Below are 12,058 nucleotides of genomic sequence, written 5' to 3'. Positions count from 1 at the left end.
ACTTTTATATATTTTTATACATTCACATGGTGAGATATAAAATTGTATTCAACTTATATTGGAAAATAACGTTAAAAATAATCGATTGAAACAATGAAATACTAAAACTATAATTTTTTTTTTCTGTATAATATGTTTTAGTGATAAAAAGCAAAAAATAACAACAATTTTAATCTGACATAGCCATTAAGATAAATTAGTTTTTATAATTGGAATTAATATAATATATATAATGTATGTAAATCGAAATAAAGTCGAATAAAACAGTGACTTACGGTCAAATGCTATAACATTACCAAAAATTATAGGTACTCCGTTTCAGAGATTTAATATAGACGATATTGGTTCAATAAACACACTAAGTAATGACAATTCATATATTTTGGTAGGAACGTGTACAACCACTAATACTAATATAATAACTAATAATAATAATAATTAATATAATAAGCACATACACTGTTGGAAAGCCTTACAGAAACGATGACGCAAAGACAACAGTGGCACTCTTAATAGACATAATTTTACAATTCAAAGCAATAGGTGAAATATATTTAGACAGAGGCTCACTTTTTGCAAATAAGCTAGTGAAAGACTCAACGCTCTAAATATAAATAAAACGATTTTTTTTGCATACCGTCTTCAGAGCCAAGGTTACTCAGAAAAATGTAACGGAGCTTTGATAGACAGGATTAGTTACTTTGTACAAGAACAATAAATAAATGGAGTCTATACTCAAATCACGTATTATTCGAAAATATAACATCGATTAATGATACTGCTAAAATTACACCAGTTTACCTACTACACAGATATAATACAAAATCCATTTTTGACCACAATTTCATAAATACAGACACATCCCCTGAAATCTTACTAGAATTACAGAAATTAAAAAATAATTGAGAAAAACTTCCAAAATTGTTAGAGGAAAAATACTTAAAAAATAAAATATTCAATTAAGATAGAAGTGAAATTCAAATAAGATAAAAAAAAATTAAAATTAAAAAAAGAAAATACAACATCTAAATTCGCTTAAAGATAAAATAGTCCTTTCAAAATAATGAAAAAACAAATATCAAATGTAACATATGTAGTAGAAATAGTTAAAGAATGAACAATTAGTAAACGGATATAAATATGTAAGATAGTTACAAAAATTGAAAAAACATTAAATTCTAGATTAAATTTATAATCATAATATATAAGAATGTAAATAGTAAATATATATATTGTTATGCGGAAAGAATAAGAAATAGAAAGTTATTAAATTAATTTTAATATTTTTTTTTTCTTTTTTCTTTTCCTTTTTCTCTCTTTGATAACTTCATCTTGCAACCAGTTTTACAGTTAATCAGATTTAAAAAATAATAAAAAATTAATACTAATATTTGAACGAATCAATTATTATAAAATAAGGATAACGAAATCAATTAGGTAAACACAACACGCGTAACAACAATGCCTATAAAAAAAAAACCAACCAAACAAAGAAAACAATCTAAAAAAAACCTAATATCAATAAAATTGAATATCTATAGAACAAAAAATTAGAGAAATAGGACATTAATATTATCAATACTTAAGTAAGCAGTAGCATCCCTTGATACCTTTATTTTTCTTTATCTCTCAAGAAGTTGTGATTTCTGTCGTTCGTGACAATTAAATCCAATTTCTCTTATAATGAATTTATCGACCAAAATGTAAGTCAGTAATTGTTAAAAAATATTTATTACTAATAAATGTCATATTTTTAAGAAATTATCCTATATGTGATTTTTAACTTTTCGGTTCAAGCTATGTTATCAAATTACCTGTTTAATACGAAGTACGCCACAGCTAGACGGTTATAGGATTAATTTTTTATTATTTTCTTTTGAATTTAAACAATTTAACAACAGTTAAACAATCAAACTATTATGGTCTAAACTTTGTTAACAATTTGTTTCTAGTTTTGTAAATAATTATTTAATAATAATTTTATAAATATTTTAATCGTAAACTATGATAAAAATATAACTTCAATTTAAATAGAGAATAGTGTAACTTGGTAATTCAATACACTTTTTATAAACTGATTTTATATTGAAAATTATATGGTGGCCCAACTAGGATTTGTTCGGTCCTTTCATATCTACTCAAACCGTTCAGGGACAGCAAGAGCACTCACCCCAGTACGCACTCCTATGTAATACCAGTAGTAAAGACCATCCCTCTCCGTCTAAATCAGTTAAATAACCTTTTTAGCTAAGTGATATCAGATAGTTATGGTCTATTATGCTAACTGTTTTCATCCATCGACAAAGCATTCAATCAAGGTTTAAAACAAATACAACAACACCGATGTAGTGTTCCTTTTGTAAAAAGAGTGAAATACGATAAATAAAAAGGAAAACATTTTATTGACAACGTTATATTCTGTATTCCAGAAACACTTTTGAGTATATGTTTACAATAAAAACGTATTCCATGCTTAATCCATATTTATATCTCTCGGCCTGATTGTATAATCCTCGTATACGGTGTTAAAAATAAAACGTTTGTTGCATTATATTTTCGTTTAAAATCACTACCTATACGGTATTCTAATGGAATTTAAAAAAAGGAAAAAATACTATCCATCCTGTTCTGCGTGAATCAACGAATGCACAGGTGCATTTGTATAGATTTTTGCAAGTGACGAACGGATACTCGTACATGCGAGCTACGTTGAGTCGACGTTTGTCGATAATCTAAGGTGTGCCTTAATCACGAAGGGTTTGAGATAAAAAATTCAAGCCTTGGACGCATTTCTCTTTCCCCCACACCTTGCACGTCTCATGTTACTACTACGGTAAACGACAATATCCCGAGGGCTGCACGTTTGCCGTTTTGTTTTCAGGCGTAAACTCCTCGTGTTCGTCTGAGCGGGAATTTTTATATCCTTATTTTTTACACTCCAACGCCTGCCGGATTGTTTTCATGCTCTTACTTTTGTCCTACTCGTCTTTATGTGTATAAATGCTATTACTGCCCTCTTTCATGTTACAGTATACACTGAGAGATGTTCTTCAAACATCACGTTATTCACGGTGATTGTTGAAACGTCCATGCACTATAATCAATTCCTACTCACTATTAATTGCATTTTCACAAACGAGTATTGAAAAAGAAAAAACTGGTTAATAAAAGTTAAAGAGTTAAATGCTACTTTTTTACTATGCATTGATCGTATCTAATAAAATAATATAAAAGTCTTATATTACTTTTAAAGAACATATTTTATTTATTTTCATCGATCATTAATTAAACGAAAACTGCATATTTAAAAACAACCAATTTTTTGCTTTAATATACTTTCCATTGTTATTAGTTTATTAGTTGTAATTTTAACTTAGTTGACTACATTTTCAGAAGTCAAAATATTAGATCAAATTAAATAAATTATTTTTATATTAATGTGGTCAATTGGTTATACAATGGTTTAACATTGAATTCGTTTATTTAAAAGGAGTGTAGTAAAATATTCGTATATATTCAAATTAGTTTTATAATAAAATAATCTAACGGTAAAAAAAGATAGAGTTAATATTTTGTTTTTAATAACTTTTATGTTTTTCAACGAAATAATAAAATTGGTTAAAATTTGGTCATAAAGTCGTTGTCATACTTCGTATGTTTTAGTAAACAAAAAATTTTAAATATTTAACTATTATATTTATAGATTACTTTAAATTAATAAAAATAAAATTCCTATCTCTCATCATATACTTCTCCCGAGAATCCATGTAGACGTTGAACGGAAAAACGTCATGTCTACCGAAAAAAATTATCAAATACTTCATATTTTGCTTTTCATAAATTTTTATTAAGCTTCCGAGTGCTATAATTGTTGTTTATTTTAATTTTCCTCCAAACCCTTATATTTTCTAGTCGTATGTTAACGTGTAACATAAGTTGATAAGTTTTCTTTTAAAAATGTAAAACGTTAAATCACCGATTTTTAGTATTAATTCTAACTTTATGTATTAATGTATCTATATTTTAAATTAAAGTATAAATTATATTTTTACCTATAATACATTTTCAATAATAATTATTTTGTTTTATAATGAATATAGAGCAAAGCAGAAATATTTTATTATATAAAATATGCAATACTACATTTAGTAAAGTACTATATTTTATTAAATTCTACAGGGTAATATAGAATTACAAATTCCCAATATAATATAGTAATTTAATTCAACAAAAATTATAATGGATATTTCATGTAATTTCATTACAAATTGTGAAAAAAATAAAGACAAATAAATACTTATGTAGATTAAGAATTTAATACATTTAAGAAGTTAAAAACGTAATAAAAATATAAAAATTATTAAAGAAAATTATAAGTTAATTGAGAACTACCTAAATACCAAGTGAATTTTACATATAAAGCAGTCTTATCATAACTTAGTTTGTCATGAAACTCTTGAAATAAAAACTAACAAAGACCAATTTTTTAAATAATACACTAGAACGTCTACAAACATTCAAAAGAACATGTTTAATTTAGTAAGTTCATATGTGATTTGAAGTTGACTGGTGAACGTAAACAACAAAAACAGTCTATCTAAACAAAATTGTAAGTACATATAAATAATTTACAACTAAAATCAACTTTATCCTGAGCTAAGCTAAAATTCAATCTTCATTCACCAGCACAAAAGGAAAATAATACACATAGAATATTCGCAGGATAAATGAGTAGGTACATGTTTATTCATTATATAATAGGACTAACAGCTAACGATTGTCCAACTCATTTAGTTTAAATGTGTTATTTTTTCTCCTTTCACCCTTCATTCAGCCATTTTGAGAAATAATTTGTTATTCTTGTTTTACTCGGTACTACAGTTTAATGGATTTGATAGGTTAAAATGGCACGAGAATACCATAAAATCCGTAGAGACACAAGCTTAATACAAATCAGGATGAATTATGCATATCATATTATATATTTACTTATTTAAATATATCGTTTGTATAAACTATTGTACAATTGTTGTATTTATATTATGTAATTATATTAATCTTTTGTATAGATTTTTTTTTTCATATTGGTATTTTGTTTTAAATGAATTTACTTAAAATAATACTTAATATTTTATACTAGTACGAAATCGATTTGCTTATAAAAAAATTCAAAATACCTGTTATTTAAAATCATTACATTAAATAATAAAATTAATAACGTGGAAATACATTTATTCTAACAGAATAGAGCTAAAAGTACATGTTTTATTATTTCCAAGTATAACCTTCGTTATGAATATAGTTTGCAAGAAATCTCATTAATTCAATACAATCCAAATTAAATATTATTAGCGAGTAAAAGTATTGGTTTTGGTTATTGTGCTCATACATAATTTTTATTTTAGTATAGATTTGGAGTGGTTATCAATACAAATTTTTTTCTTAACAATTAACTTTCAAACTATTTTCAATGATAAAATTACTATTAAAGTTATACGTATTATATTACGAATACGTTTTAAAAAAATCCATTTTCTAGTAATAATTAATAATTTATATTAATATAAATACTAATTTTTTTATTTTAAACGGGTGACCTATGAGTAATAGTACAGTCAAATCTTAACAAAATACCAGAAATATAGAAATATATTTAAAACTATAACAAAGAAAACAGTATTGAAAAAGAAAACAAAGTGATATTGATTTATGACAAACAATAACAATAAAATACGAATAACAATATATTAATAATAAATTAATTATTAATATCATAATTTATAACTAATATTTGAAACCGTTAATTTCTTGTTTAGTATAAGCAACGACCTTAAAGTAAGTGTTATACGATATAAAACGTGTTAGTCGTGTTGTTGTCACGTAACGTCAGATATAAATAATAATATACTCACAGTGAAAACAAGTTAATATTTAAATTTTTTCTATGCGCATTAAGATCATTGAGTAACACTAAATTCTGACGTTCAGTTTTTACTGGACCAGATTTAAAAACATAATTACTGTTATTTAGAGATTCGTGTAGTCTTGTGAAGTAATAATAATATATGTAAAATAATGTCGAAATTTAAAATTCCAAGTAATTTATTTAACTTAATTTCAATTAGCTTACTATTTAAATATTATCCAGTGGTATTAATGGATATTTATGAATTCTTCTCTGCTTGATACGACTATATATAAATAAGAAATATTAAACACATGCAATTAGATAAAATTTAATAAAACACACGTACTATTACTAGAATATTCTTAAAATGGAATACAAAATCAATAGATACATAATATGCTCTATAAATTATGAAACGTTTACTATAAATGAAACCTTTTAAATTACATGGTCCGAAACGTGTACAGATTGAATCGTATATGATAAATATTTGAGACTAGGGACCCGTATGCTTTTTATTATTATTATTATTCTTAAAGACGTTTCCATTTTTTTGTTATTTTTATATTTGTCTTAAAGAATATATATATATATATATATATCTGGGTGCATAAATCATAAATATACTCAAATCTGCGTTGCTCTTGTTTTTCTTTATTATTCTCGCGCTTGACTACCATTATTGTCAAAATATGTAATCAAACAAAATAAGATTACGTAGATCAATAAACCGTAACTTTTGAACTAATAGCTAGTAATAAAACTAAGTAATAAAATAATTGTGTAGCCGTAAATGATACTTATATATCTGTAATAATATTATGATCTTACGATGTACGTAGAAAATATAGTTACGAAAATGTTTTTTGAAAAAATTACTGAGTGAATGATTCGAAAAACGATAGCGAAAAAGAAAATAAATCCTAAAATACGCTCGGTGAACACCATTAGTATATTATTGTTCTCGGCGGCTGTTTAAAGTGTTTATTTATTTAACCGCTTTGCGAACATTACACGTGTTGATGTACATACATTTTTTAGGCATATTGAACTACGTTAAGTAGAATATTGACCGAGTGCAAATAATAATAATATGGTAAAAGCAAAAAAAAGAATTCTACAATCAAAAAAAAAAAAAAAAAAAAAAGTGATAATAATAATAATAATAATAATAAATGGTTTTTTTCCACAACAACCTCACATGCTATTATTATATTCACATGATGTACATTACACATTTTATGATAAAACAGTAACCACGTGTTCTGCAAAATGTTAAAACAATTTATAAAGAGAAAAACGATGGGTGTTGAGAGGATTGAGGATAGTATTTATTTCAGATCTTATATTTCGAGGAGGTATCGTAAACCTCTGGATGGATATGTGATATGCAGTATACTATAAGAGTAAACAATTAACTAATGAATAAATTGTTGCGGGGGAGAGATAAATTTTCCCCTCCTTGTTACCCCCTGAGATAAATACAGTATAGATTCAGGATAAAAAAATGTTTCATGTACTGTTTGTATAATAATTCGGCCAGATGTTTATTTATTGTATTATTAAACCGTGCCATCCTTGTCAAAGTGCAATGAACAATTTGCGAATAATACCATTTATATTTAAATAATATATACTAATGAATAACTTATGAAAACAAACAAACATTAGATCTAATGGATATAAATTACAATTTATCATTCTTATAATACGTAAATAAATTACGTTTCCAAAGTTATTAACTTCCATGAATGTTGTTTCCTGTAGATGTATAGAATTAATTTTTAACAGAAAAAATATACATATATATTCGTTATTCCGTGGCTTCACACGAATAAAATTATATGTATGGTATATTAATTTTGTTTATAGTGATACTATTATTTTTTGAAAAAAATTGAGTGAAATATTGTGATTTTAAAGTATAAACCGTGATAAAATTTTTGTTCCGATTTTATTAGGAGAAATTCGATTTGAAGGTTATCAAAAAACAATTGCTTCATAACCAAATAGAATATATTTTATATACTATATATCCGCTGCGTTTTAATCATTAACTTTAAGTGAAAAATTGGCATGTATTTATTGTATTTATGTATTATTCGTATTTACATGTTGTAAACGCATGTCATCGTACCGTTCGAGTACATGAAAATCAATATAATATTTTGAACGAAACTTACTTATTGCTGTGTATATATTTATATGTATAATATATGTAATATATATTATGTATATAGTAATATGTATTAATTTCAATTCATATAAAAACTTTTGAAGTTACAAATAAAAAAGCGAATAATTCTAAATACTAAAGAAATAAATACTAAGAAATATTAAAATGCAACTTAGGTAAAATTCACAGATAATTTAAAATCATGGTTCTTAAAATAATTTGAGTTAAAAAATTTGTACATATATAACATGAAAAATTCGTGTAAATTATGTATAATTTTTCAATTACTTTTTCACTACCAAAATTGATTACATATTCTGCGTGTATAATATTTTACAGCAATACGAATATTAATATTACAATAATATATATATTATTGCTCTGGATTTTATTAATAAATGCAGCTTTTCATAAAGAATAAAAACAAATATTTATAATAAATTGAATATTTATAAGGATAAACATTAAAGATACCTTTGTCATTTGTTTTAATCAATTGAACACGAAACACAGAAATAAAATTACCAAATGTTTAAAGATGAAAAAAAAGAGCACAATAAAAATATAATATTGAAGCAATCCATGTGTTATTGCAGAAAAATATTTGTTAAAATAATAACATTTATTGCTTGAGACAGTTGCCACTAAATTGGGATTAAGTAGTATCAGTCAGTTATTTTTCACATTCAAGTTTCTGAATGAGTAACTAATGAGATTACTAGAAAAAAAAATTAGCTATTAAAATTACTATACTAGTATATCAACGAATCACATGTCTTAGAAATGTCGATAAAAACTTTGAAAAATGTCAGTTACTTTCTTAATTTGATTTTGCGCGGAATATAGTTTTTTGCTACTGATATAAGAATGACGTAGGCACTTTTCAATTTTCCAAATACGTTTAAAGCTTTCTAAATATCTAAACATTTATATATAGAATGTGTTTAAAAATATTAAAACAAAGCAACGATCGACAAAAATTAACGTGTTATAAATAACATAATAATTTATTAATTTAACATTACCATAATTAATAAACATACGTATATCAATTGAATTCGGTTTTTATCAAATATAAAGTTTATTTTTATGAGTATAAAATATAACTAAATTATGAATTAATGTATTTTTCATTATTTTCTTATATATTATAATAATCTTACAATTTGAACAAAATATGACTATACATTATTTTCTCCAAATTTTTCGTGCAAATTAGAGATGTAGAAATATTAACTTATATCTAGAAAAATCAATAGTATAAGTATATTTTATAATTTTTTTTCTAATTAAGTATACGCAACATAAAAAAATATTTATCGCTCTTTTTCTAAAAATCAATACCAGCAATACCGTGACTGACCACCTACCTTTAAATATATAACTATATATTTATATATATATCCGAAGTATTCTTCGGACATTTTAAGACCAGAAACAAACTTTAATTTTCCGGTAAATGCAGTAAAGTTAATGGTTTTGTTACGGCGCGTGGTTATCTAACTACGTCTATAATTTTAAGAAATGGTCTTATAAATATCATAAAGCATTCAAGCAAAAAAAGAGTTATATTTTCATATTTTTGATCGGGTTTGTAATGAAATATAAATGTCACAATTTCACACTAAGGCGTGAAAGTATAACAAGACAGTTTCCTTACAACGAAAATTCCATTCGCTTATTTATAATTTATTTATTATTATTTAACGAAAATAGGAACCCATTCGTCAGAATCTGAAATAAAAAATGAGCTCCAGATGACCACCAATATACTCGTATGATATCAAATATGATACTATAGCTAGGTGGTTGATCGTCAGTAGGTATGTACTACACTAGAAATAACTTGAAAATTGAAATACACTATAAGTATTTCCAATCGATTGTCACCATGAAAAATGTAAAGCTATTTTACTCCCCAAAAAGTTTTTAAGGAAAAAAGGAAACACATCGTGTTATCAACGTATATATCATTGTCCGATATTTTAAATATTTATAAATCGTGTATCGGTATACACACTATATTGCAGAAAATACATTTTAGTATTGAAAAACCAAATTGAATTAATGGTTTGTAAAATGAACTCCAATACATTTGTGTCAACTGTTATAATTTAGCCAAATATTATTTCTTTATTTATAATTGGGTGTTTGAGTATAAATTAGTAATTGTGAACGGCAAAAATTAAATATGTGTTTTGTTTTGAACTCGCAGTTTTTCTTTTTTCATTTCTGTGATTTGAATTTATAATAATATACTTTTTAGTATTGCATTAGAAAAAAATTGTAAATATTAACGGTGCGTACTCGCATTTTTAACGCATGAGTCTTTGTTTTTTTTTCCCCTGTACATATGTTGTAGTAATAAAATGTTTTTTGCCCTATTTTGAATCTGTCAACATTTCACATTAGTAGCCTCATTATACTTAAATTTTCATATCAACAATAACATTATCGTTATTTGTATATTACACTTTTATATGTTTTGTGTTCGCTCCAGTAAAATTACGTAAAAACACAAACATGCTCACCACCTGTGTATTTTTTACTATCCAATTCTGTACGTACGTAAATTATAAGGGTTAACGTATATATTAAACTTTTTTACCAAAAGTCGCATTTCGTGTTACATTTGTAGGGTCAAAATATATATACCTATTCATAAACAAATATAAATATATTTAAGAAGATTTTATAAATTTATAAAGCCTGGGCATTAACGTGTTAATAAGTTAAAAGTTAGTTAATTTAACTTATTAACTCAACTTATTTTGTAACTGATAAATTTACTTAACTTATTAACTTATTAACTTAACTCATTTCCTTAAAAATGAACTTGAAATTAACGTATTATTTTTTCATTTATCCCAATTAAGTTAATTTTGATTTTCAAGACCAGAAAAATATTGTAAAATACCGCATTCGATAACAAGTTCATAGAATTTAGAAAAATAAAAAAATAAAAATTTCGAAGAATTTTTAGATGAGACCATAATATTTATTTTGGTATTAACTATTAATTGGGGTTTCACTAGTCTCGGGAAAAGTACTCAACCGTCTTCAGAGAAAAATTAAAGTAAAATTAACCATGCCACACATGAATTACATTATCATAGTCATGAAAAGTGGCCCTAAATCTATATTACAAAAATAGGTACGTATTATCATTGACTAAATAATTCTTAATAATAATTGTACTTTATTATTATTAGAATTATTGCATAATTCATAATATTATTAAATAAGATTGATATTATTAAATAATATTGAATAAAAGAAGAAATTTAATAGCTGATCAACATTTTGAGATACCTTTTTTATTGATATTCAATAGATATTTTTATTAATCTGTCCACTGTATTGTTTTATTTATTTAAATTTTAATAAAATTATATAATATTATATATTTATTTTAATTTTTTATATCAACTGTATACGTTTATTGCCTGTATAACCTTATAGTTACAGCTTCAGTTGCAGTAATTATTTTTAGTTTACATATTGTTATTAGACATTTAAAAGAATAGTTTTTTTTTAATTATATTAATCATAAATAATTTGTATGAAAAATTAGTAAAAACAAACGTTACATAAATTACTATAAATTTTACATATGAGTGCCTTAAAACAATCCCAATAAATAAATGCATATTTTTCTAATATAATTAGAGTCTAATAAGATTTTTCTACGTTTTCATTATCGTCAATGTTATATAAGATCTGTTGTAAATTGTTAATATATATATATATATATATCACTTATATCAGGGCTTAATTTAAATATTTATGTTTTTATGTAATCAACTTAACTTATTAATTTAAGTTAAATTAATGATATTTATACATTTATATATATATATATATATATTTCTTCTAACATAATGATATTTTTGAAAATAATTATATAATTGAAGAAAACACACGCTGACCGATAAGGGATGATTTGTAAATATTAATCGCTGTCCATTAGTTAT

General features: G+C 24.4%; 1 protein-coding gene across 1 annotated transcript in view; it reads right to left on the bottom strand.

Moving 5' to 3' along the window:
- Window positions 1-12,058, bottom strand: part of LOC112692993 — a 348,829-nt gene that overhangs the window by 211,804 nt on the left and 124,967 nt on the right. The window lies entirely within an intron of this gene.

This window comes from Sipha flava, unplaced genomic scaffold (assembly GCF_003268045.1).
Source record: "Sipha flava isolate LNK unplaced genomic scaffold, YSA_version1 79_pilon_pilon, whole genome shotgun sequence".
Classification (NCBI taxonomy): Eukaryota; Metazoa; Arthropoda; class Insecta; order Hemiptera; family Aphididae; genus Sipha; species Sipha flava.
The sequence above is the reverse complement of the archived record's forward strand: the minus strand, read 5'-3'. Positions and strand labels throughout refer to the sequence as shown.